The sequence below is a fragment of the Equus caballus genome, chromosome 22 (assembly GCF_041296265.1).
Source record: "Equus caballus isolate H_3958 breed thoroughbred chromosome 22, TB-T2T, whole genome shotgun sequence".
In the NCBI taxonomy this organism is placed as follows: domain Eukaryota; kingdom Metazoa; phylum Chordata; class Mammalia; order Perissodactyla; family Equidae; genus Equus; species Equus caballus.
In genome coordinates, this window is record NC_091705.1 from 38,254,911 (window position 1) to 38,282,212 (window position 27,302).

Below are 27,302 nucleotides of genomic sequence, written 5' to 3' on the forward strand. Positions count from 1 at the left end.
CTCCTACCTCAGTACACCGTATCCATATGTAGACACACACACACACATTGGCATACAGCTTCGAGGACGGTCCGCGTGGCGTGTTGGCAAGCGTGCTGGGTTTAAACTCCGCAAACCTCGGTTGCATCCCAGTTCCACCAGATGAGTAACATAGAGCAAGACATTCAGCCTCAATGAGCCCCATTTCATGAGGATGATCTAAACAACCCCGGCTGCCCTGTAGACCTTGGGTGGTAGGAAATGCATCACAGACTGTCCAGTGTACACGTGGACCTCGATGCTGAGCAAGGGGCTCCCAGCCTGGTCTCCACAGGGTCTCATGCACACCTCCCAGGGCACCACGCAAGGTGGAAACTCAATACCTTGACCTTTGCAGTCAGGCAGCTGCTCCAAGCAACCCCTGGCAGTGCTAACCTCCAACTCTCCTCCCACCGTCTGGTCCAGCTGCCAGACTGAGTCACACGCAGGCCGAGGGACAGGCACATGACCTGTGCATGGGGCTGGTGTGAGTGTGGTGGTTGGAGAAGGGTGGGAAAGGCTGTAAGAGGCTGTCACTCCCCTCAGTGGAAAATGTCCTGCCAGAGGAGGAGATCTAAGCCTGCCTCTAGTCTGGAACTCAGCTGGCTGCCTGGCTTTCTAGCAGAACTTCTCCTCCAGGAAGCCCACCGGGTATGTGTGCATGTGTGTGTGCCATGTATATGAGACGGAAAGAGAAAAAAAGTGTACAAGGGGATGATAATAAAAATAACAAATACTGAGCGCTTACCATGTGCCACTCTCTGTCCTAAGCATCTCGCAGATGAAACTCAGTGAATCTTCATTGACACGAGCATCATCATCCTCATCCCCATCTTCCAGATGAGAAGACTGAGGCACAGCGCAGGTAATTAATTTACCCAAGGTCACAGAGCCTGGATTCAGAGACAGGCAGTCTGACCCAGCGCCCCAACCCTGAACCTTTCCTTCCGTGAAGGAGTTTTCCGGAGGTCACTTACGTTGGCATCTGGCGGTCTGACCGTGGGCATATTGACCCCATGCTTCGAGTTACAGAGCCTCAGTTTCCCCACCTGTAAAGCGAGGATCATCCTAGCAGTACCCTCCTTTCAGGGCTGTTTTGAGGCTCACTAATGAGGCGTTGAAAGCCCTGTTGACTCCCGTGAAGACCATCACTGTTAATCTGATTATCACGCCCGTCATCACCCAGGACTATTGAACAAGGTTCAGAAAACCCCAGTCCTGAGCAAGAAGGAGTCAAATCTCTCTTTTTAGCAGTTTGCGCATATCGCTCATCTGCAACATGTAACCTAAATATCTTGCCCTTTTCCTGTTTCCGTCAACCCCTGTTAGAAGTCAGACAGGGCTGGTATAGAAAACGTGCAGATCTTGCTCACGATTAAAACCACTCTTTCTTTTAAAGACACCAAGAATCTTGATTTCTGCTGAGAGAGTCTCACAAAAGAGAAACCCACACGGGGCCCTACCTCCAGCCTGGTGGCAGAGGCACAGATGAAATTTGTCTTTCCAGGTCACTTCCATTTCTGCGTCCCTGGAAGGTTAATTCAATTCAACAGTTATTTAGTAAGCATTTACGCTATTCGAGGCCCCTGCTGGGGACTGGGAAGATGGCACTGAACAAGACAGACAAAAATCCCCATCTCATGGAGCTGACATTCTAGAGGAGGAAACAGACAATGAACAAGTGAAGAGATCATCTCATGCCAAATGTCAAGAAACGCCATGAAGAAAAATAAAACAGAGTAAGGGCATGGAGAGAGATGGGAGTAGGGGGCTGTTATTTTGAACAAGGTGATCAGAGAAAGCTTCTTGGAAACATTTGAGTGGAGAGCTAATGAAGTGAGGGTAGCCGGGGGAAAGAATATTTCAGGGTGAGGGAGTGAGTGGCATGTACAAAGGCCCTGAGGCAGAATGAGGGAGAGAATGGTAGGAAATTGTTCAGGCAGGCAGGTAAGTCTTGCTTCTCTCCTCCGTTCTTCTCTGCCAAACTGGGATGAAGACAGCAGCTTGCTGCCCCACCTCCATCCCGGAGCCTGCTAGGAGATAATGGAGGGGAAAGTGCTTTGAGAGGGAGAGCAGGGACCGATTAAGTGTTATTAATGGACACGCTGGACAAGGCCCATGCCAGGGGCACTTTGGGACAACGTGGTTTCTCCTCCCTCCTGGCAAGGCTGTGTTATCCTAAATACCAGCACCAGGAGAGTCCAAGTTCAAATATTTCCACTCTCTCATTTGAGGGATGGAAAAAGTAGGGCCCAGAGAGGGAAGGAGACCTGCCCAAGGTCACATAGCAAGTTCCTGCCAGAGCCCCAAATTGCAGGATTCGGCTCAAGAGTAACTAATATTGAACCATCTCCCTCTCAGGCAAAGATGAGAGTAAACAAAATCAATATTCTTATCGCCTTAAGAAGTCGTTGCTTCCTCAGAGAAGGAGGTGAGACTATTTGCTGAGGAGTTGGCTGGGGGAAGTCACACTTTGCAAAGCAAACAAGATGTGTTAAATGAGCAGTTTCTCCCACAGGCTGGTCTCTTTGCTCTCAGCAAGTGACTTCTCATTTGTGCTTTTCAAAACATCCCCCTAATTTTCTTAGATCCTTGTAGTCCGTGCTGAGCGAGAGTCAGAGAAGATTCTGGGCTCTTTGTCCCCTTTCCAAAGATGAGGAAACTGAGGCCCAGAGTAGGGAAATAGCTCACGTGAGGCCGTACAGCAGAGTTATTTTTTCGGTCAACAGATAGCCATGACAATGGACTGGGAAAATGGCAGGGAGCAGGCCACCCAGAAAATAACGTAATGAACAAGGTCATTTCAGAGAATTCCAAGAGCTCCGGGTGGAATCCACAGAGGGACTGGTAGGACCAATTCACTGTGGTCAGAGAAGGGCCCAGGGGAGGTGACATGTGCGTGGAGCCCATAGCTTGAGAAGTAACCAGCCACGTCCAGAGCTAGGCAGAAGAGGGCTCCAGGCCAGGGGACAAGCGTGGTGTTGCAGGAACAGGAAGGAAAGGCCACAGGGAGAGAAGGGGAGATAAGACCAGAGAGGTGGGGCAGGGCCTTGCTGGAGCGGGGCCTTAAAACCCAGATCTCCTTCTTCGGAACCGAGGCTCGCTCTTTCACGAGTCCCTCTGGCCCTCTGCACACCCTGGGCTTCCTCAGCCGACCCAGGAAGTTCCTGGTGTCCTCTCTGCATGGACCTCTGGTACCATCTTGCCCGCTCGGCCCTGATTCCCACGAGCTCACGCAGCATCAGCCGCCTTTCTCTCACACACAGGCAGACGTTCACCTCTGGTTTCTCAAGTTCACACTCTGGGAGCCTCACACCAGTGGAGGAATTTGCGTCTCCCTCCTCCCCTGGAGCAGCAGGAGTTGGAATGGGGGTAGGGAAGAAGAGAGAGAGCAGAGAAGAGCTTCAGGAGTGAACTGCCTGCAAGCTAGGTGGAAAGGCAGAGGGAACACAGGCCGGACCTGGTGAGGGGGACAGGCTCCCAGGGACCAGAGCTGTCTCCTCTGGCCTCACTCCTGGTGTTAGGAGGTGGCAGACAGGATCCCAGAATGAGGCAGGCCAAAAATAGCCAAGTAGCAGGGACAGCCTCTAGGAGACCCTGGACGGGAAGGGGCCATCAGACCTCCAGAACCCTTCCTTGGTGTCATCGTTCGTTGACGTACGCAGCTGTAGTCGTTCTTTTTAATTGAGATGTAATTGACATATTTCATTAGTTTCAGGTACAACACAACGATTCGATATTTGTAAATCTTGAGAAACGATCGCCACGGTAAGTCTAGTTAGCTTCCGTCACCATGCATAGTTACAAATTTTTTTTCTTGTGATCAGAACTTTTAGCATCTCCTCTCTTAGCATCTTTCCAATACACGATATAGCATTATTAACTACAGTCACCACGCCATCTATTACACCCCCAGGACTTAATTATTTTATATCTGGAAGTTTGTACCTTTTGACCTCCTTCACCCATTTCCCACCCCCGACTCTGGCAACCTCAAGTCTTCTTAATATTAATAACAATAGTTCAGATTTATTGAGCGCACACTGTATGCTGTGTATGGTACTGAGTACTTTACAGTCTCACTCACAAAAGCACCTATGTCAGACAGGAAGAAAGAGATTCTCGGAAAGCTTGGTGATTATCACGGATTTCAGGGGGCCAGCTGGATCAAAACAACTACAAAGCTGGTCACCTAACACCCCTCCCCCCTCCCCAGGAGACACCCCCTGGAAGGCCCTCCCGCAGGCCTGTTCCGGAGCCACCCTTCAGGAGGACCTTCCAGACAGAAACCAAGATGCCCGCTTCACCCCCGTTAGGATGGCTGCTGTCAGAAAACCAGAAAATAACAAGTATTGGGGAGGATGTGGAGAAACTGGGACCTCTGTGCTCTGTTGCTGGGAATGTAATGGTGCAGCCACTGGAAAACAGTATGACATTTCCCCTAAAAATTAAAAATGGAATTACCGTATAATCCAGCAATTCCGCTGTGGGTATACACCCCAAAGAAGTGAAAGCAGGGGCTCAGCCAGTTATTTATACACCTTTGTTCACAGCAGCGCTGTTCACAACGGCCAAAAGGTAGAAGCAACCCAGGTGCCCATCGACTGATGAGTGGATAAATACAACGTGGTATAAGCATACGACAGAATATCATTCAGCCTTAAAAAGGAAGGAAATTCTGACACAAGCTACAATGTGAATGAACCTTGAGGACATTATGCTGAGTGAAACAAGCCAGTCTCAAAAGGATCAATACTGTATGATTCCACTTATGTGAGGCCCCTCGAGCAGCCAAATGCACAGAGACAGAAAGTTGAAGGGTGGCTGCCAGCGGCTGGGGAGAGAGGGGAGTGGGAGTTATTATTTCATGGGCACGGAGTTCCAGTTTTGCCAGCTGAAAAGAGTTCTGGAGACGGATGGTGGGGATGGTTGCACAGCAAAATGAATGTATTTAATAGCACCGAACTGTGCACTTAACAATGGTTAAGATATTAGGTGTATTTTGCCACGATTAAAAATTGAAAACAAAAAAAGGAAAAGATGCCCCTGCCTCTTCTCTGGGGCCCAGAAAGGAGGTCTCATTTAATGACAGGAAGGACCCCCAGCAGTCCTGGGGCCCCGTCCAATTCCCTCTGGACATTAACAGTCTGAGGCAGGCCTCTGTGACCCTAAGAGAAGCCATCTGAGACTTTAGTGTTGCCCTTTGGCCCCAGAACAGCATCTCAATGAAAGGACGTTGAGAGAAATAGAGTTGGAGTTCTCATATTGTCTTTGGGTGACCTTGGACAATTCACTGTATCTCCTTGGGCCTCAGTTTCCTCATCTTACCAAGTGAGGGGGTTGGACTTCAGAAGTTGCCCAGGAATCCTGTCTGGCTCCCAGAAGTGTCTTGTCTGTCTGTAATAAGATTTAAAATTGGGACGGTCAGCCACCCAGGGCTCTGTTCCTCCGTGGTCACCACCGTTGAAGGTGGCCCCCCTGGATGGAGCCAGTGCTGCCCAGTTCAGGCAGTGCCCCCCATGGGCCTGACCCTCCCTGCCAGGGCCCCGGAGGTGCTTGAGTTTGCAAAGCCTGGACAAGAGGACACCAAGGAGCCTCTGACTTCAGTGATGGCTTCGTTAGGCTTTCCGAGTGAAAATTTCTTCGAAAACACAGCTCTGGGGTTTCTGACCATGGGACGCATTGTCTCTGGGACCTCTCCTTTCTCGTCCTAACGTCAGCATTCTGCAGACCAGTTCCCTAACTAGGGGGACACCACAGCAGGGTCTCACACCCCCCACTGCCATCTCACGATTGGACGTCACACTTCCCTGTCCTGAGATTCCCAGCAGGGAGGGAAGAAGCCCCCACACACTTCACTTGAGGGGCTTTCAGACAGCAACGTCCCTTCCACTGTCCATCTCAAAGCCTATAGAAAGCAAAAAAATAAGAGCCAAAAATACTCATTAAGGTCTTTTGATTCAAACAAGAGAAACAGAGCTGACACCGTCACCCTCGTCTTCTTCCTCACCGTATTGGAGTACTAACAATGGCTGACTTTAATTGAGCAATGACTGTGTGCCAGGCTTTCTTCTAAGTGCTTTGCATATCGTTTCCTTTGTACCCCACAGCAATCAGAAGAGGTAGGCGCTATTATAACCCCATTTTACAGAAGATGCCACTGAGGCAGAACCCCCGTGGGGGCCGTGAGGAGGCCTGGGGCAGACTTCAGCTCTTTCGCCTCTTGTGATGTGACCTTGGACAAGTCACTTCTTCTCTCCAGGCCTCAGTTTTCTCATCAGTGAAATCTCCAAGTTGACCAAGGTCATCATCACGGTCTGAACGTTTTATTATTCCTTGAACACATTTCCTGAAAATCAAAGCATAATGAAAAGAGTGAATTGGAAACTACGATTGTGAGTGTAGGGCGTGTGTGTACATGTGTGCGCACGCATGCATGTGTGCGTTTTAAAAGCCAGTTAGTCGACAATCCTTTGCATTCTTCCTTCTAAACCTGGGCCTGGCCGAACGGCTCCCGCACAGAAGGGCCGCTGAGCCATCAACAAGGAGGCACCACAGGATCCACCGTCAGCGTTCACGAGCACTGCCACGGCGTGGGCCTCAAAAGCATGCTGCTGGGACACACAAAGAGATCCAGAAACGTGCCATGAAGGAGACGGCAACTCCAGATGTGATCAGGCTGCAGGGACAAGCAATGTCCCCCATCGGATCCGTGTGCGGCTGTTGGAGAAACATGAGGAGAACTCACCATGCAAGCTCTCTACACTGGCCACCTGTGTCCCGTCACCACCTCCAAAAGTGTGCCGTCAACGTGGATGAGAACAAACTGCTGACTCTCAAGTAGAGTTATAAAACCGCCCAAAAAACGCTAATTAATCAAACTTCTAAAACTGAGCCTAAAATTTTTTTTAACTTAGTAGACATTTTAAAGCAGTTTTACGTTTACAGAAAAACTTGAGGGGAAAGTACAGAGAGTTCCCCTGTACCCTCTCACCCCCCCCAAGTTCCCCCTGTTATTGGCATCTGGCGTTGGTGTGGCACCTTTATTACAAGGGATGAGCCAATGTTGATACGTCATCATCAACTAAACCCATCGTTTACGTTAGGGTTCACTCTGCGCCGTCTATCCTGTGGGTTTGGACAAATGCATAACGACACGTATTTGCCATTGCAGTACCATCCACTGGTACTCACTGCCCCAAAATGCTCTGTGCCCTGCCTATGCGTCCCTCCCTCCCCCCAAACCCCTGGCAGCCACCGATCTTTTCACCATCACCATAATCATATAGCTGTCCCAGAATGTCATCTGGTTGGAATCGCACAGTATGTCGCCTTTTCCGATCGGCTTGTTTCGCTCAGTGACGTGCACTTCTGGTTCCTCCACGTCTTTTCGTGGATTAACAGCTCATTTCTTTTTAGTGCTGAATAATATTCCGTTGTCTGGATGGACCAATTTGTTCATCCATTCAGCTCCTGAAGGACGTCTTGGTTGCTTCCAAGTTTTGGCAATTATGAATAAGAGTTTATACATTTTTTTATAATTTTTTCTTCCAATTGCAAAAGCAATGACACACGATCACTGTAGATCAGGAACGCACAGACAAGCGCAGGGAACGAAATAAAAATCTCCCATTTTATGAATAAAGAAACTGAGGCTCTGGGAGGGGAAGTAAAATGTTCATTTATTCATTCCTCCAGTGAATATTTACGGAGGACCTACTATGTGCAGTCTGTGTGCTGGAGTAGAGGACATTGCTGGGAACAAGGGAGACAAGGTCTCCACCCTCTTGGAGTTGACATTCTAGGTAGACAGTGACCGACTTTCTTTGTTCCAGGCATTGTTCCAGAATCTCTGTGTGCATCAAGGCAGCTAACCTTCACAGGCACATGAGGAGTAAGACTCGTTATCCCATTCACAGATGGGAAAGCTGGGGTCCAGAGAGGTCAAATCACTAACCTAAGGGCACAGAGCTCGAAGGTGGCGGAAGCAGGGTTTGAGCCCAGGTCATGGGGCTCCGAGTCTGTGAGTTTACCCTGCTTTAAAATAAGGGGAAGTCATTTCAGCCTGAGAGTTGGGGGCAGAGCCCAGGCTGAACCCCGGTCTTCAGTTTCTGGGCTCCTTTGTGCTAGGGCCCCTCTGCCTTTCAGGGTTCTGAGAAGCCAAACTCCTTTGTTCTTCGTGGCTTCTTGGCCTGGTCCCTGGGGGCTGCGGGGAAGGCCCTGGCGCTCACAGCCTGGCCTCCTGGCTGGCCAGAGCTCCCGAATGCAATCACATCCCCTTTATTTTTAAGCCATTAAGTCCCTGATGACAAACGCCGTTCTTTGGATGAGCAGGCCGACCTGACCGGGAGAGCAGAGTCGCTGGGTATGGAAAAACGATCTGGAAGCCACACGCCTCAGCGGGTGTTTGTGACCATCAGGCAGGGAGGGCAGCCTCGCCCCACTCTGCTTCCCTCGGGGCTGTTCACAGTCAGCAGCTGCAAAAGCTGACAGTTTCTAGGACTGTGCTGGTGAGGCGCTGGGCGAACAGGGGCTCTCATACAGCGCTGGTGAGAGAAAGCCGTTGTAGCTGCTTTGGAAACAGTTGACACCAACCACCCAACTTTAAAGGAATCTGACCCAGCGATTCAGGGTCTGAGAGTCCATCCTACAGCTGTCCTCACTCGTGCGTAAAACGGCCTGTGCATAGGGCCGGCCCAGTGGCCGAGTGCTTAAGTTGGCGCGCTCTGCTTCAGCGGCCTGGGATTTCACTGGTTCAGATCCTGGGCGTGGACATGGCGCTGCTCATCAGGCCACGCTGAGGCAGCGTCCCACATGCCACAACTAGAAGAACCCACAACTAAAAAATATACAACTATGTACCGGGGGGATTTGGGGGAGGAAAAAGCAGGAAAAAAATTAAAACAAACAAACAAACAAACAAAAAACGGCCTGTGCACGAAGCACTACACTATGGCAGTTTGTAGGGAAAGGACTGGAGCGACCCCAGCCTGCTCCTGTCCTCTAAATAGGTCTCTGGTTAAATAAATAAGGTCCACGGTTGCAAAGAAATGCTACGCTCTTGTTCAAAGAAAAAGGCAGCTCTCGTGTACTGGACTGAGCCCTCTTCAAGACAGACCATTAAGGGGGAAAAGCAAGGCTCCGAAGCTTTCACGCTGTCTCGGTTGTAACAAAAAGAGGGGGCACCTACGTCTGCAGAGATGCTGAATCGAGAAAGAGGGCAGGGACCTGGGCCAGCACCCCAGCTCTGACCCTCCCTTGTGTGTAATGAAGAGCAAAGTACTCCACCTCCCTGTGCCTCAGTTTCCTCACTGTATAATTGGGTCCTGAGCCGGACTTGTTGGAAGGATTAAATAAAGCAATCAACATAAGGGGCCCTACTCAGCGCCTAGGACATAGGAATTGGTCAAGAAAGAAGCTGGAATAATAATTATCGTTATGCACAAACTCTCTCTGGAGGGGGGCACAAGAAACCGGGTAACAGGCTGCTTCTGGCAACTGGGAGAATGAGGGGTGGGAGGGAGGGCAACTGACCTTTCCATGGATGCCCTTATTATAAGCATCTGATTTTTTCTTACCTTGTGCATGTATCACACACATGTTTAAAGAATATTCTTTAAAATAGAGGAGCAGGGCAAAGTGAAAATGAGAAGGAATAGGTGAGGCGTGTTCAGATGATTTTCCAGCTGGATTTTCCGAGCTAACAGCAACCTGGGTCCTATGGTTCAAGGCCTTGCTGCTCGAGGGCATCGCCCGGGAGCTTGCTGGACATGCGGGACCTCAGCCCTACCCCAGACCCGCTGAACCAGCAGCTGTGTCTTAACAACACGTCCAGGTGCATCACACGCGTGTGCAAGTTTGAGAGGCGATGGTTCTAGGATTGCAGTCCTGGAGGCTGCCAAAGGCCAGAAGACAAGTGTTTTTCAGTTTCGTGAGTCAGCCCAGCACAGGATGAATGGAAGGAGTTGCCCCTCCCTTGGGGCTGGGGGGGAGGGGAGAGAACAGCAAGAATTAGGAACTCTGCTTGCTCTCTCCCCACAAGAGGTTGTAGCACGTGAGATGCGAGGCATGTGGCTTTTAGCAGCTCCCCACTTAGGGTTTAAAATAACTTTCTGGTTCAAAAAAAAAAAAGAAAGAAAGGAAGAAAGAGAAGGGAACCTCCCAGTGCAGCCCACACAGCCTCAACATGAAAGGAAGGCCTCTGCTCCCCCCATCCCGGCCCCCAGCCCACTTCATCTCTCTTTGGAGACAGTGACAGAAATGCTCAAGCAGAAATCGAGTGGGAGATACTTAGAGCCGAAGGGCTTCTGAGATAATCCACTCCAAGCTTCTCCTTTAGCAAACAGGAGACCTAGAGGCTCAGAGAGGGGAAGCGGTTTGTCCAAGGCCACATAGCAAATTAGGGGCAGAAGCAGTTCCGGAATCATAGAGGCGAGAGAGGCCTTGAAACCCCCTGCTCCAGAGTTACAAACTCGAGGGCCTCACAGGTAATGGCTATAAGAGAAGATCGGTCCCTTCAACCCACGGGCAGAGCAGGCACGTGAGCCAGGCTGGGCCGACAAGAACTGGTTCTGGAACTTTTCTTGGTACTGGGAGCCATCTTTGCATCTACCCAGGTACAGAGCCTGCCACGTTTTTATTTTAATTGTAGTGAAATATGCATAACGTAAAATTTACCATCTTCGCTGTTTTTAAGTGCAGTTTGGTAGGGTTAAGTACATTCACATTGTTGTGCCATGAGCCTACCACTTTCGATAGAAACACGGGCATAAGAAGTGTTTCACTTTTCTCTTAGTTCTCGTCTAAGAAGAACTACAGGGAGCAAAATCATGAATGGCAACAGACACCAGGTGGCAGGGTCAGGGAGACAACAGGGAGGTCGGGAGGGTGAGGTCTGTGGCAAACTGGAGTGCATGCACCCCATCTGAGAGGCAGCCACTAGTCAGCGCCAGCTGACTCTTGCCTACAGGAATGCTAGATCAACTATATATGAAAATAGCTGATGTTTCAAACTTTTTTTCAAATTCGAAACATTTTGAAAAGGTAAATAAAAAGTCTCCCTCCCACTCTAGTCCTTTGCTCTCATAGGTATTATTATTGATTTTTTTATGAATAAAGTTTCTTTATAATTATACAAGCAAATAGTAACATATACATACATATATATTTTTCTTTATACAAAAGAGGGTATAATAAACACTTTGTTTCACACCTGGCTCTTTTATGTAACAATATATCCTAGAGGACTTCCCTTATCAGCACCGAGACAGTGTCCTCAGCTTTTTTCCAGCTGCATAGTATTCCATCATACGGAATTCCCTACTGACAGGCACTGGGCTGTTTTTCAAACTGTTGCATGATAAACAATGCTTCCTGAATAACCTCTGACATAATATCATTTTTCACGTGTGCGAGTGTATCTGTGGGATAAATTCCAAAAAGTGGAATTTCTCTATGTGCATTTTTAATATTTAATGAATTTACTAAATTATCCCCCTCATAGTGGTTGTACCAAGATCCACTCCCGCCGGTCGTGGATAAGTGAATATTTCCTCACAGACACCTAATTGTTTTAATGTTGCTAAATGAACTAAAATGAAACAAAATGAAAACAATGTGCCATCCAAACAAACATGGCTGTGGGCCACATTGGCCCCAACTTTACCAACTCCAACCTTTCAAAGCCCAGAAATGTTGATTGACTTGCCTCAGGTTGCACAGCAAATGAACTGCAGAGTCAGAACTCAAATTTCGACAGCCCAATGTCTATGCCAACTTGGGGGACCCCTCAGCTTTGGTGGTAAGAACCTGGGGCTTCTGCAGAGTGACCTGGAGCCTTTGTCAATTCAAGGAGTTGAAAAAGTCCTGCTTATTTGCAGACGGGGACGATGGATGGAGCAGCCCTCACACCCAACAAGTGCCCTCCCCTCAGATACACCAGTCAGCTCTGGATGGGTAGCAAGCAACTGCAAACTTTTATGTAATTCTGTTCCTTGACCTGAAATCCTTCACCACATGCTCGAGGAAGCCTCTTACTGCAGAAGAGAGGCTGCGACTAAAACCCAGCAAGCAGCTTGGGATCCAGACAGACCTGAGCCCCAATTCTGGCTCAGCCTCTTGCAAGCTGCTTGATTTTGGATGATTGTCCCTTGTAAGCTTCCGTTTCTTCAACTATCATATGGCGATAATAATAGTCCCCACGTCGGGTTATCCTTGGTAACCACAGTGGACACAAAATAAGTACCTTAAACATTAAAATGAGGCCCAGCTCACCAAGATGCTCAGGCTGCAAGAGGCTCGAAGGAACAGGCCCTGAGTGAGAGAACAGAGGAGAAGCTTCCTTTGTAGTTTTATTGTGTTTATGCTACTAGATTGTAAACTCCTTGAAGGCAGGCACCATCTCGAGCCGGTAAGACGGCCATGGGACTCAGTAAATGTTTTTTGTTTTTTTTTTTTTATAAATTTTTTTTTTTAAAGATTTTTATTTTTTTCCTTTTTCTCCCCAAAGCCCCCTAGTACACAGTTGTGTAGTCTTCGTTGTGGGTCCTTCTAGTTGTGGCATGTGGGACGCTGCCTCAGCGTGGCTTGATGAGCAGTGCCATGTCCGCGCCCAGGATTCGAACCAACGAAACACTGGGCCGCCTGCAGCGGAGCGCACGAACCTAACCACTCGGCCACGGGGCCAGCCCCAGGACTCAGTAAATGTTTTGCAAGACAGAATGAAATAAGCGGTGGGTGCAAAGCACCGTGGGGAAGGGCACCCCACTCCAACGGGGGCCTGGGAGGGCTTCTGGAGGCTTGCAAACCAGCCCTCGACGGAGGATTCGGGGGTGGAAGGGGATCCGGTGGTTACTGAACAGCTATTTGCTTAGCACTCTGTTTCCTGATTTTATTTTTTTCTACTTAGTTTTCTTCTCTTTTAAAAGTAACGCAAGTGTATCAGTCAGCTTTTGCTGCAGACTAAACTCTCATTTATTTCTGGCCCCCGCATCTATGGATTTTCCAAGGAGGCACACTGTTGATCTCATGACCTCAGCGGGGCCTCTGGACAGCGGGTTTGGTTCAGATCCGCCCCATACGTCACGCACCTGGGGAGGAGGAGCGGGCTACCCAGCATATGTTCTTTCCATGGTGCAACACGGCAGCACAGGGGACTCCCCAGCACCTTCAAGCCTTTGTTTGTATCACGTCCGCTAATAGCCCATTGGCCAACGCCAGTCACACGGCCAAGGCCAAAGACCGGAGATGGAGATGTACATCTGTTCCCCGGAAGTCGAGGGGGAGAGGGTGCATATTTGCTCAGACCTGGCCTACTCCACTGCACCCAGTGATACGTGAGCCCAGTCTCCTCAAAAATTCAAACGAGAAAGTCGAAAAGCCTGACAAGGGAAGAAAACGCTTCACCATCCCCCCCACGTGGCCGTCTCCCCGCCGGGCGTGCCCGCTCCATCGGTTCGCTTGAGTCTCCTCACACTGTTTCCCACGCTTTCACACACACACACAGAAGGTTTTTATTTTACACAATGAGATCGTACTACACGGATTTTCCCATGACGACTATATAAGCGTCAAATCATTTAACTGTTACAGTGACCCCATGATTAGGCTTTTTCAGTTTCCGTCGTAGAAACGAGGCATCCGAGGTTAAGATGCTGACCCAAGATGACCCGCCCTTTAAATGGCTGAATCAGGATTCAAACCCAGGACTTCCCAACAATTCTTTCGGTTACAATGAGTCTGACTCTGTAGAAGGGGGATGGCATTGTACCACCAAACTTGTTGTCACCAGCCCACTATGCCTGTCCTACGGGACCACAGAGAGGGAGGTGTGTGTGTTTACATGTGTGTGAGAGAGGGAGCAGGTGAGTTTTCTGAAAAGGAGAAGGCAGTGGTCGCTACGACCAGATTTCAGTTAGGGGCTTAGAGAGACACAACGTACAGGAGAAAAGACCCTCACGTTCAAGTCGCTGGTAATGAAGCCAAAGAAACAAGGATCCTCTCAGGCAGTTTACCAACCTGGCCGGATGCGCTAGTTGAAGTGCTGGACGCCTGCAGGAAGTGTTATTATCTGTCAGTCTCCGAGCTGAACACTGAAGGCGAGCTCGGCCTGGGGCTGACGTCCCTGCCCAGCCTCGGGGGAGGACACGGGCCGTACCCAGTTCCTAGAAAAGGGTAGGATTGAGAAAAAGGAGAAAGAAAGAACGTACTCTCAGCATGAATTGTAAACGGTGACAAACCAGGTTCCTAGAAAATGGGTGGGATTGAGAGCAAGGAGAAAGAACGCACTCTCAGCATGAATTGGAAACAGGGACAATCGTTACACTCACTGGCAGCAGCAGGTGCCATATGAGTGTGTCACCAGGGGGCTTAATTTAGATTGGGGTCAGAGGAGACATCTTGAGGAAGTGACATTCAAGCAGAAACCTGAAGGCTGAGCGGGAATTAGGCAAAGAATAGGGGAAGAGAGGGAACAGTCTGTGGGAACAGCCTTGATTGAAGCTGGAGAGAGTTTGGGCATCAGAAAAAGAGAAAGGATGCCTGGGGGGTGAGGAAGAGCGTGGGGAGGGGGTGGGAAGTGGTGTGAGATAAGGCTGGGCGGTTGGCAGGGCCTGAGCTGAGCTGCGTTGGGAAGGCGGGTAAGAGGGGAAAGGCGTGGTGTGACCACAGGCCAGTGCTGTGACCACAGGCTGGTGCCAGGGGAGGGTTGTGCATTTAGGTGACTGTGCAAGAATGGCTTGATGGGCACATGAGCAAGCAAGGTCAGAGCAGCAAAAGCTCTGTGTCAACCATGTGGTGACTCTGGATATGATTTCATCTGTTCAGGTCTGCAGGTAAAAACTCAAAGTTTCGAAAGGGTGCCTCGAATAGCAGAACTTGAGAAGCCCTTTGCATGGAGTTTGAACAAAGCACAAAAGAGACAGACCCTGCTGTGTCTGCAGTGCAGGCTGGGGACGAGGCAGGGGACGGATCGGTGTTCGGAAGGCGTCACAGGTGCCATCTGAGCTAGGTCTTGAGGAATGAATCAGAGATCAGTAAGCAAGGAACGGAGAGAGGACACAACAGGCGGCAGGCACAGCAGAGGCAAAGGCAGGCTGTTCTGACAGTACCCAGTGGGCGGAGGGAACAGGCCAGAAAGCTATGAGCATAGGCTCCTGGCGGAGAAGGGCACAAAGGAAGGCTGGGTAGCACAGGCACAGTGGGGACAGGCTGCGCAGAGAGAGCCTCCCACGCCAGACCCGGGGCCCGGGGAGCAGGAGGATCAGATGGGCCGTAATATTATATTGGGTTCACCTCCCCGCTCTCTCACCCCAAGGGACCAGAGTAAGGCATTCGGGGCCCTCCCTCCTCTCCCTCTACACAAAGACACACCCTTGGCTGTGGCAGGCTGTCCTCCCTTGGGGGAGGTCGAGGTGGCAGATGGGGGTGACAGATCCTGTCATCCTATCCCCAGTCCCTGGGTCAGGAAGCCCTTTCCCCAGCGGGCTCCAGCCCAGGTCAGCTGTTAAGACAGAGGTTGGAAAACTGTTTTTCTCATCCACCTGGCCTCAGGTGGGTGGGAATGGAAGCCAACCCGAGTCCTCTGGAGACGGCTCTGGTTGCGGAATCAGCCCTGAGAGGACACGAAGGAAACCCAAGGCAACATGAAAGATGTCAGGAGGCGGCCAAGGGCTGATCTTATCAAGCTAGCTCCTCCTTGGAAGCAAAGAAAGGGAATAGAGCTCTTCTTGTTGTCTCTCCTTTCCTTCCTGGTTAATTGCCGGCCAGGGGTCTGTGCGACGGGAGTTGTGGGGGACACTTGGACACAGACAGGCGGACAGGTTTCCCAGCCGCCTGGCTTTTTAACATTTTTTGTTGGAAGTCACATCCTCAAGCAAACTGTTGGGCACCACTTAGGGAGCGCCCACCAAAGGCTGTACAGGAGGCTAAGTGCGCTGGGGAGACACAGAAAAGGTACGAGACTGTCTTTGTGCAAAAGGAGTCTATAATCTAGACGGAGCAGCAAAAGAGGCACAGCTTTATCTGTCTCACTCAACTGTGAGCTCGTGAGGAGCAAGGACCTGGTCAAAACCATCCTGGCACCTGTCGCTGGAGCCAAGCACAGGGCGGGGCTGGATATCCATGTCATCCCATTCAGGACTCTTTCGGTGTGAGTATTAGAAACCCAGCTCAAAGTGGCTTAAATGGAAAGTGGAATATATTGACTCACAGAGCTGAGAAATCCAGGGCTAGGATGACTTCAGGCTTGGCTGGATCTAGGGGTCAACTGATGTCACCACGGTCAGACTTTCTTCCTCTCCGCCACTTGTCCCTGTCCTCTTTGTGTTGACCTCTTTCTCAGGTGGATTCTTACCAAGTGGTAGCTCTTGGTGGCAAGACTTATATCTTTAGCAACAGCAGTGGAAAGAGTTCCTTTTCTCTTAATAGTTACAGCAGAAGTGCCTGGACTGGATCTTGCAGACCTGATGTGGGTCACATGCTGACCCCTGATACAATCACTGCCCGGGGAAACAGAATATGCTCATTGGCCAGGCCTGGGCCCTATGTTTATTTCATATTTGTTACATGAATAAACATGAGATGCTAGACACAGAAATGTAATATTCTACATTTGAACAACAGAGCAACTAGAATGATTCTTTTTAAAACCTACATCAGATCATCTCAATCTTCTGCTCTGAGCCTTCTACCCAACCCAGAGCAAAAGCTCAAGTCCTTACAACAACCCACAGGCCTTATATGATCTGCACCCCTGCCCAACCCCGATTCCTCGCTGACTTCCTCTCCCACAATCCCTCGCTCACTGTGTTCCAGGCAGGCTGTCCTCCTCGCTGATCTATAATTAGGCCTACAGTAGCTTCAGGTTCTTTGTTAACAAAATGGGGACACTTGTAGTAGACATCTGGCATTTTGTCTGCCCAGCACCCCTCTTTTCCTGGCAACTCAGGGACATCCCCTCACCCCTATGTGTTTCAGGGAATGTTGGCCCCCTACCCGATCCAGAGATGGACTTGTGATGGCCAATCAGAGCCTTCCAGCAGCGTTCCAAAACCATTCACAGAGTTTGGGTCAGAGATGAGCATGTAACCCAAGTCAATCTAATGAGATTCAATCCGGGAACTTTCGTTGGAATTATTAGAAATATAAAGTTCTCTTTAGGCTGATGTTGTTAGAAGGATAATGTAAGCATTAAACCACCAGAGTCACCACACGGAGAGGGAGTCTACTTGAAAAACACGAGGGAAAGTGAAGCAGTGAGGCAGGGAGAAGAAAACGGAGTTCTAGTGATACCTTTGAGCCCCTGGATTCAGCCATGCCTGAATCCCGCTAGACTTTTACTTACATGCCTTAGCAGATTCCCTTCTTTGCTCAAGCCAATTTGGGTTGGGTTTTAGTCACTTGAACGAAAAAAAATCACATTGAAGTGCTGCCATTGTAAAGGTTAAATGAGATTGTGAATTATAAAGTGCTTAGCATAATAAGTGCTCCAAAAACAGGAGTCATTATTAGTATTTTATGATTCGTTCTTCTGCACACATATTGAAATCTGTTTTCACTTTTAAAACTTTTGCTTAAGAAAAAAGTGGTTACAATTCTGTATAATCGGGGCTGATAATAACTTGGTGCTGGTGTGGCCACAGGGGTTATTAAAATACTGAAATATTTCTCTCATGGCTGATAAATAGCACTGCTCTGAGTCTCCCAAGCACGCCCTGGAACTCCAGGATACACCCAACCCCTCTCTTGGGACCCTCCAGCCCATCCTAGAATCTGGTACCTAAGGGGTTAACACCGGGCCTCCTGGATCCACTCTCTAACCAGGGACTCCCCCCTGCCGTGTATTCTTGATATCACCTCTGGGAACATCTATCAACTCTTCGATATGAACGCGCTAAATGGAAACCCTAAATTATCAGCAGCTCCACGAAATAAGAGCCTCACCTTCCGTGCCTCAAATTACCAAGTCTTGTTAACTGTGTAACCTCCTCTGATCCTAAAGATACCAGAAACCTAATTTTGCACAGTGGTGACCAAGCAGGCACGGCACCGGGCCACGTCCTGTCTTTCTCCCCGCCTGGTACCTCGTAGACCTCCTTGCCTTGTTTCTGCAGCACGGTCATATTTGCCATTCCTCGTGGCAATCTGATATTCCTTTGTTTTAACACACGAGGAAGACCTCACCCGTCCTCCACTGTGGGACATATGGTCCGTTTTTGTTCAGCTTTTCAAATTTTAAAAACTCGCTCTGCTGGAAATTGAATTTCCATGTGGTGCCCATCTTTCTGGTAATAAGTAACGTATTTCCTTCCTGATTCAGACTTCAGTTTTTGAATCACAAGACACAGTTCAACTTTTGTCTGGAAATGGTTTTTGTTGTTGCTCTTTGAAATAAGAGTCCATGTGCTCGATTGTGTAATGCTGCCGTTTAATAAATTATTTATTTTGACTCTAAGTCCGTAAAGGATTTAAAGTGGTTTAAAAAAATACATACAAGATGAAATCAATACATGAGGGAGTCAGGGAGAAGAAAAAATAAAGAGCAGTATATCTGATAGGTATTGCGCTCAGCTGTTAGTGAGGGAGACCAGTGGCCTAAACACCATAGACATTCATTTTTCTCTTACATACACAAAATCTTGAGGTAGGCAATCCAGAACTGGTGTGGCAGCTCCATGAAATCGAGGTTGTGGTCTCCTTTTAATGTCCTGCTGTATTAAATCCTTAGAATGTGGCTTCCGTCCTCAAGGACACCTCATGGTTCAAGATAGCTACAGGAACTCTAGCCATTGCAGCCACTTTTAGGCAGGAGGAAGAAGGAAGGGAGAAAACCTTGCAATCCCAGCTTTCTTTAAGGACCTTCTTGGAGGTTCTGGCCCAAAATTTCTATTTTTATATCACTGGACAGAATGAGCCCTAGCTCCGTGGGAGGTGGAGAAGGGCAATGTTTTAGCACCGCCCAATGCCACGTCAAATAAAATCAGGGCTTGCTTATGAGGAAAGACAGGAGAACGGGTAACAGGTAGGCCACTAGTAATCTCAGCCACAGGAAAGAAAATGAAAGCAAGCCGGGAGTTCACCTGGTTCAGAAAACTGCCTTCTGTAAAGACCTTGCAGATATCTGGCTGCCAAATTGTCTCTGAGCGTCCTGGGGACGAAGGCAGAAAGGAATCCACGACTACATACAGAGTGTATCATCTAAGCAAAGAGAGCAAGTACATTGCTCAGAAAGAACTTACCTTTTCCCGAAACAGAGGTTAAAAAGAAGGCCTGCTCACAGGTCTTTACGAGGAAGACATGGGGCACGGCGGACAATGTCCTTAACAATATTCCTGCAACAATGCAGCAGGATTCTGCGATTTGCTTCAAAAATTCGGGGCGAGGGAGTGGGTGAGAGCATCGCTAATGATGGGCCATCAGACGGGCCGTGAATTGGTACTTGCTGGACCGGGTCATGGAGACACAGCAGTTTGCTGGACGTGGCCCTTTACTTTGGTGTACGTTTAAATTTTTTCCATAATACAAAAAGAGTTTAAGCTCTGCAATAAGTCCTTTCCTATAATTGCCTTTTAAAACAGTTATTTTAATATACTTACTTTTAAGTTTAATTAACAGGCAATTTCTATCATAACTATTCCCTCATATTTTTTGGCCATTGTATTTACTTTCATTATTTATCAACTTGTTTTTCAACAGCTTTCTTGAGACATAATTCACATACTGTACAAGTCACCCTTTTCGAGTATGCAGTCCACTGGGTTCTCACAGAGTTGTACAACCATTACCACAATCTAATTTTAGACCACTTTCATAACCCCGCGAAGAAGCCCCATGCCTGTTAGCAATCACATCCCATGCCCTTCCCCCACCCCCGCTGGACCCTAGGCAATCACTTATCTACTTTCTGACCCGACGTGTTTGCCTATTCTCTATGTTTCATAACATAACTGGAATTGCACAATCTATATTTTGTGTGTGATTAGCTTTTTTTCACTTAGCGCAATGTATTCAAGGTTCATCCACGTTGTAGCGTGTCAGTATTTCACACCTTTTTACAGCCAAAGAATATTCCTTTTTATTGATATACCACATTTGGTTTATCCAATCATCAGTTGATGGGCATTTTGGTTGTTTCCAGTTTTGCGCTGTTATGAATAACGCCGATATGAACTTTTGTGTACAAGTCTGTGTGTTATGACATGTTTTCATTTCTCTCGGGTTTACATCTGGGAGGGGAATGGCTGGGGCAAACGCTACCTCTGTGTTTAACATTTCGAGGAACTGCCAAACTGTTTCCCAAAGCAGCTGCACCATTTTACATATTCACCAGCAATGTATAAGCGTTCTCATCTCTCCATAGCTTCGTCAACACTTATTATGGTCTGGCTTTTTTATTTTAGTCATACCAGTGGGTATGAAGTTTTTCTCGTGGCTTTGATTTGCCCTTCCCTAATGACTAATGAGGTTCACCATCTTTTAACATGCTTATTTGTCATTTGTATATTTTCTTCAGAGAAATGTCTATTCAAATCCTTGCCCATTCTTCAGCGGGTTTATTGTCTTTCTATTGTTGTGTCATAGGTGTTTTTTATATATTCTGGGTACAAGTCCCCTTATCACAAATATGATTTTCAAATATTTTCTACCATTCTGTAGCTTGTCTTTTTACTTTCTTGATGGTGTCCTTTGAAGCACGAAAGTTTTTTATTTTGATGAAGTACAATTTATCTGTTTTTTTCTTTAGTCACTTGTGCTTTTTTGGTGCCGTATGTAAGGAGGCTTTGCTTAACTTAAGGTCACAAAGATTTGCTCCAATGTTTTCTTCTAAGAATTCAATAGTTTAAGTTCCAACCTTTAGACCTGTGATCCATTTTTCATCACTCTGTGTACAGTGTGAGGAAGGGGTCCGAATTCTTTCTTTTGCATGTTGATATCCAGTGGGCCCAGCATCTCTGATTGAAAAGATTGTATTTTCCCCGTTGACTTGTCTTGGCATCCTTGTCGAGATTCAACTGACTAGAAATGTAAAAATTTATTTCTACTCTTCCAATCTACTCCATTGATCTACATGCCTATCCTTACGCACTACCACGCTGTCTTGATTACCGTAGCTTTGTAGTAAGTTTTGAGTTCAGGAATTGCGAGTCCTGCAACTTTGTTCTTTTTCAAGGTTGTTTTGGCAATTCTGGATCCTTTGCATCTCCACGTGAATTTTACAATCAGCTTGCTAACCGAAAAGAAGTCAGCTGGGATCTTTACGGGAGTTTCTTAGAATGTAGATCAATTTGGGGAGCATCACCGTCTTAACAATGTTGTCTTCCAATCCATGAAAATGGGATGTCTTTCTACTCATTTAGGTCTTCCCTAATTTCTCTCAACAATGTTTCGTAGTTTTCAGAGCACAAGTTTTGTACTTCTTTTGTTAATTTATTCTTTTTGATGCTATGGTAAATAGAATTGTTTACTTGATTTCATTTTCAAACTCTTCATTGATGTTTTATAGAGATACAATTGATTTTATATAAATTGTATAACTTACAACCTTGCTGAACTTGTTTATTAGTTCTAATAGTTGTTTTTTTTTTTTTTTGAGGAAGATTAGCCCTGAGCTGATATCTGCCACCAATCCTTCTCTTTTTCCTGAGGAAGACTGGCTGTGAGCTAACATCTGTGCCCATCTTCCTCTACTTTATATATGGGACGCCTGCCACAGCATGGCTTGATAAGCAGTGCATAGGTCCACACCTGGGATCTGAACTGGTGAACCCCAGGCTGCCAAAGCGGAATGTGTGAACTTAACCGCTGTGCCACCAGGCTGGCCCTAGTTCTAATAGTTTTTTAATGAATTCCTTACCATTTATAATATACAATATCATGTTGTCTACAAATAGTCCTACTTCTTCCTTTCTGATCTAGATGTCTTTTATTTCTTTTTCTTACCTAATTGACCCAGCTAGAATGTCCGGTACAATATTTAACAGACGAGGTGAGAGCAGACACCCTTGTCTTGTTCCTGATCTTAGGTGGGAAGCATAAATTCTTCCATCGTTAATGGGGATATTGGCTGTGGGATTTTTGTAGATGCCCTTTATTGGGTTGAAGAAGTTCCCGTGTATCCCTACTTTGTTTAGTGTGTTACTATTTATTTTATCATGAAAGGGGGTTGGCTTTTGTCAGACGCTTTTTCTGTACCTACTGAGATGATCGTGTGGTTTTTACCTTTCGGCCTATTAATATGCTATATTATATTAATTGATTTGAATGTTAATCAATTTTACATTCCTGGGATAAACTCCCGGTATGTAATTTTTTTTACATGTTTCTGGATTCAGCGTGCTAGTATTTTATTGAGGATATTTGCATCTATAACCACAAGCATATTAGTCTGTCATTTCCTATTCTTGCAATGTCTTTGTCTCTTTTTGGTATCAAGGTAACACTGACCTCATAGAATGGGTTGGTAAATGTTCACTCCTCTTCTAACTTTTGAAAGAGTTTTTGAAGAATTGGTATCAATTCTTCCTTAAATGTTTAACAGAATTCACGAGTGAAGCCATTTGAGCCTGGGCTTTTCCTTGTGGAAAAATTTTGGTTACTAGTTCAATCTCCTTAATTGTTATAGATCTATTCAAACTTTCTATTTCTTCTTGAGTCAACTTTGGTAGTTTATGTCTTTCTAGGAATTTGTCCATTTCATCTAAGTCGCCTAATTTTTTGGCATAGTTGTTTATAGTATTCCTTTATAAACTTTTTTATTTCTGTAAAGTCAATAGTGATGTCTCCTCCTTCATTCTCGATTTTAGTAATTTGAGTTTTCTCTTTTGGTTTCTTGGTCAGTCCAACTAAAGATTTCTCAATTTTCTTGATCTTTTCAAAGAACCAATTTTCGGTTTCATTGACTTTCTCTGTTGTCTCTCTGTTCTTTCTTTTATTAATTTCTGCTCTTCTATTTCTTCCTTTGCTCTGCTGACTTTAGGTTTATCTATAATACTTTTAAACTAGTGTTTTCTAAATTATTTTCCACAGGGCTATGGATATTATTTGGTAAAGAAAAAAAGATTTCTCTGACCCAATAGTTTTGGGAAACACTGAATTTAATCACATTAAATCATTAGTTTTTGGTTTTTAACTGTGGAGCTCCTCAGAACCTTTGCTGTTTTTAAGAATGTTGTGGATTTCCAACAGGGGGTTCAGTATGCTGCATTTTCAAAAGTTGTTTGATTAGGAAACTCATTTTTTTTTTTAAGTAACTTGGCATTCCATGATTTTGTGAAACTCTAAAGTTACCTGAGCAAAACTTTGTATGTGTTTCATGCACAAAGATTTTGTTTGGTTAAGATGTGGAGTGACGATATAATTTATCATCCAAATCAGCACGCTTTGAGACTGATGCGGTGGCTATTAATAATTATTCTGGAACAACAGATGTAAAACCCAAGTATTCTGGGTTTTCAACCTGGAGAGACAGCCTCCCTATAAAGAGTCTGACCACCTGAATTGGACTCCCAGGGCCATCGTACCCAGCTGTGTGATCTCAGGCAAGTCGTTCCACCTCTCTCCGCTGTTGATATCTCATCTATAAAATGTTGATACTTATACTAACACCTCGTTTGGGCTGATGCATATAAAGAACAGCATAGTAAGGAGTCTGATGTTAGCCACCACCATCATCATCACCCCCACCATGTATCATTTGATGCTAATAGATACAGCCGAGATACACACACCATCCTGTTTCATTGTTCTATCTCCAGAAGCTGTGTGGCACATTGCAGGTACTTAATAAATATTTCTTGAATGAATGCATGCTAGTGAATAAATGAATGAATGAAGGAAGAAAGCAAGAGTGTAGTAGGGCTTCAGTTCAAGAGTGGAAGATGACAACACCAATGCTGGCATGGACGTGGACCCACAGGAACTCTCATTCATTGCTGGGGGCGACGTAAAACGGTGCAGCCTCATTGAAAAATATTTCGGCAGTTTCTTACAAAACTAAACACGCTCTTACCACACGATCCAGCAATCACGCCCCTTGGTATTGACTTAAATGAATTGAAAACTTACATCCACACAAAAACTGGCACAAGGATGTTTAGAGCAGCTTTATGCATAATTGTCAAAACTTGGAAGCAACCAAAATGTCCTTCAGTAGGTGAATGGATAAATAAACTGTGGTCCATCCAGACAATGGAATGTTATTCAGCGTTAAAAAGAAATGAGCTTTCAAGCCATGAAAAGACATTAAATGCATATCACTGAGTGAAGGAAACCAATCGGAAAAGGCTGCATCCTGTGTGCATCCAACTATCTGACCTTCTGGAAAAGGCAAAACTATGGAGACAATAGAAAGATCTGTGGTTGCCAGGAGTTAGGAGGCAGCGGGGGCGAATAGATGAAGCACAGAGAAATTTTAGGGCAGGGAAACTATTCTGTATGATACTATAATGGTGGATACATGTCATCATACAGGTGTCAAAACCTATAGAACATGCAACACCACGTGTGAACCCCGATGTAAACTATGGACTCTGGGTGATAACGATGCGTCAGTGGAGGTTCCCGTTGTAACAAGTGTCCCACTCTCGGGGGGATGTTGATAATGGAGGAGGCTGTGCATGTGCGGGGGCAGAGGAATATGGGAAATCTGTGTACTTTCCCCCTCAGTCTTGCTGTGAACCTAGAACTGTTCTCAAAAATAAAGTTTATTAATTAAAAAAATAGAATAAAAAGGAAGAAATTCCAGAAGCCTCCCTGATATGGCCTGTAGCATGGGGTGCTCCGATGTGTCCCTGGCTAGTCCTCCAGAGACCGGGCCTCTCATTGCCCTCCCCCTGGCAGTGGTCACTTGCACACCCCGAGCTGGGAACAGCACCCTGGCCCACCCCCGCACTGACCAGGGCTGTGCAGCGCTCAGGGCTCACCCATAGCGAGCCAAAAGCCCCCACCGAGGCACCGCTCAGCAGGATGCGGCCACCCAGAGGCACTCAGCACACTCTCTGGGCTCTGTGCGCGGCCAGAAGCCCCGTCTCCCCAGGCCCTGCTCTGGCACTTTCCCTTGACGCACCCAGAAGCCAGGCCCAGACATCACCAGTTCTCACCTTGTCCCAGCCGCTGACACAGTGAATGGGGAGGATGCAGAGGGACAAAGGGACTGGTGGCCGGGACTACATGGCAGGCACAGGAGCTGAGCTGGGACTCATTCCAGCTGCCCTACCCCAGACTTAGCTCAGCCTCACAAGTAAGCAAAGGACAGAAAGAGAGGCAGACATTTATGCAGCACCAGCCACGTGCTGGGCACTCTTCTGAGCTTTTACAAACACAATCTCATTAACCGTCATAACAACCCCATGAGGTAGGTACTATTATTATTTCCATTTTACAGGTGGGGAAACTGAGGCACAGAGGGGCGAAGTCGGTAGCCCAAAAGTCAATTGGCTAACAGAGATCCAAGCTGGGAACGCAAGCAGGCTGCCTCCAAGGCCCATGCTCTTGATTGCTGTGTTCTGCCTCCATGTGCACCACACTTTACAGTTTGCAAAATGCTTTTCGGCAAACAGTGTCTCACTTAAGCCTCACAACAACCATTTGGGGTAGGTAGGGCAGGTATTACTATCCCTGTGGGGAATAGCAAAAGAGGAGGCTGACCCAGAGAAGGCAGGGGATTTGCCCAAAGTCATGTGATACACAGCATAGCTGCAAACCCCAGCACTGTTACTGACCATCCACATAACATTGAACTAAATCAGACTAATACGTACCTCGAGCTAACGCATACCTCTGTGCCTCAATTTCCCCGTCTTTCTTAGCGTTCTTATGAGGATTAAGCGAGTTAATACATGGAAAGCTTGGAACCCGGACCAGGACTAGGGAGGCAAGTTAGGCACTTCCTTTGGTACAAAATTTAAGGGGACATCAAAAGACTCAGTGATCAAGATAACATTTGTAATGCAATATTTTTTAAAAATCAAAATTAATGTAAAAAATTCGTGATTAACAAAATATCAACATTTTAAATAAAAACAGGAGCTGTTGTCATTGCTACTGTTTGTTGCGTGGTAATTCTGCACCGGGAGTTGTGGTGAAGAGTTTTATTGGGAGGTAGGGCCTCAAGCAGGTCAAAAGGTACAAACTTCCAGTTATGAAACATGTAAGTTATGGGGATGTAATGTACCGTGGGAGGATTGTAGTTAACAGTACTGTGTTGCATATTTGAAAGGTGCTAAGAGAGTAGATCCTAAAAGTTCTCATCACAGGAAAAAAGTTTGTAACTTTTTGGTAAATTTTACAAAGTCTGTCACCACGTATGGTGATGAATGTTAACTAGATTTATTGTGGCAATCATTTTGCAATATATACAAATATTGAGTCATTATGTTGTACACCTGAAACTAATATAGTGTTACATGTCCATGACATCTCAATTTTAAAAAGATTTTTATAAATATATATCCCCTCAACAATAACAAGAAAAAACAGAAACAAAGTTGAAAAGCAAGTGATAGAAGCAGAGAAAATATTTGTGGCTTATACAAGCAAAGGATCAGTGCCCAAAATATACAAAGAACCCCTACAAATCAGTTTTTTAAAAGACAAATGACCCAATACAAGAGCAGGCAGAGGATAGAAAAGGCAATTTACCGAAGAGGGAAACAGATGGTCAACAAACATGAAAAAACTTCAGCCTCGCTGCTTATAAAATACACATTTTGAAATTTGATGTTATCAAGTATTGGCAAGGTAGTAGGGAAATGGATTATAAACTGATAGCCTCTTTGGAGGGACATTTGGCATATCTATTGAATTAACACTGCACACACCCTCTGGCTGAGTGCTTCCCCTTCTCGTCTGCTCGGAGGAATAATATGCACGCATGCACAGGGACGTTTATTGAGACTTTGCTTGTAATGGCAATAAATTGGAAACACCCTACATGTCCTTCAAGAAGGGAGCTGATAAATAAACCACTGTGTAGCCAGCAATCTCATTCCTACTGGGGAGGCTCGTCTACAGCAGCATCTCCTATCGCCAGCCCTGGTCTCCCAAGGCCAGCCCCCCCCCCCCCCCCCAGCTTCTCCCTGGCACATCTTTTACAGATTTGGTAAATGGAGCATTCTCTGGGTCCTTCTGCAGAACAGACTTGCAGAACAGGTTTTTTGACCTTACATAGTGTCTTCACTCTTGCACACCTGCCTTTCTGGGTCTTTGCTCCCTTCCTTAATGGTCTGCTGGGGCAGTTCTGGCATGTCTATCACACTCAGTCTGGGTCCACGTTTCTCCAAGCTGCCCTC

General features: G+C 46.7%; 1 long non-coding RNA gene across 1 annotated transcript; it reads left to right on the top strand.

Annotated features, from left to right (window-relative positions):
• Window positions 1-470: 470 nt before the first annotated feature.
• Window positions 471-6,908, top strand: LOC102147811 (uncharacterized). Its single transcript, XR_002802744.2, has 4 exons — window positions 471-669; window positions 790-883; window positions 3,731-3,786; window positions 4,235-6,908. It is a non-coding gene; the product is annotated as an uncharacterized lncRNA (long non-coding RNA).
• Window positions 6,909-27,302: the final 20,394 nt, after the last annotated feature.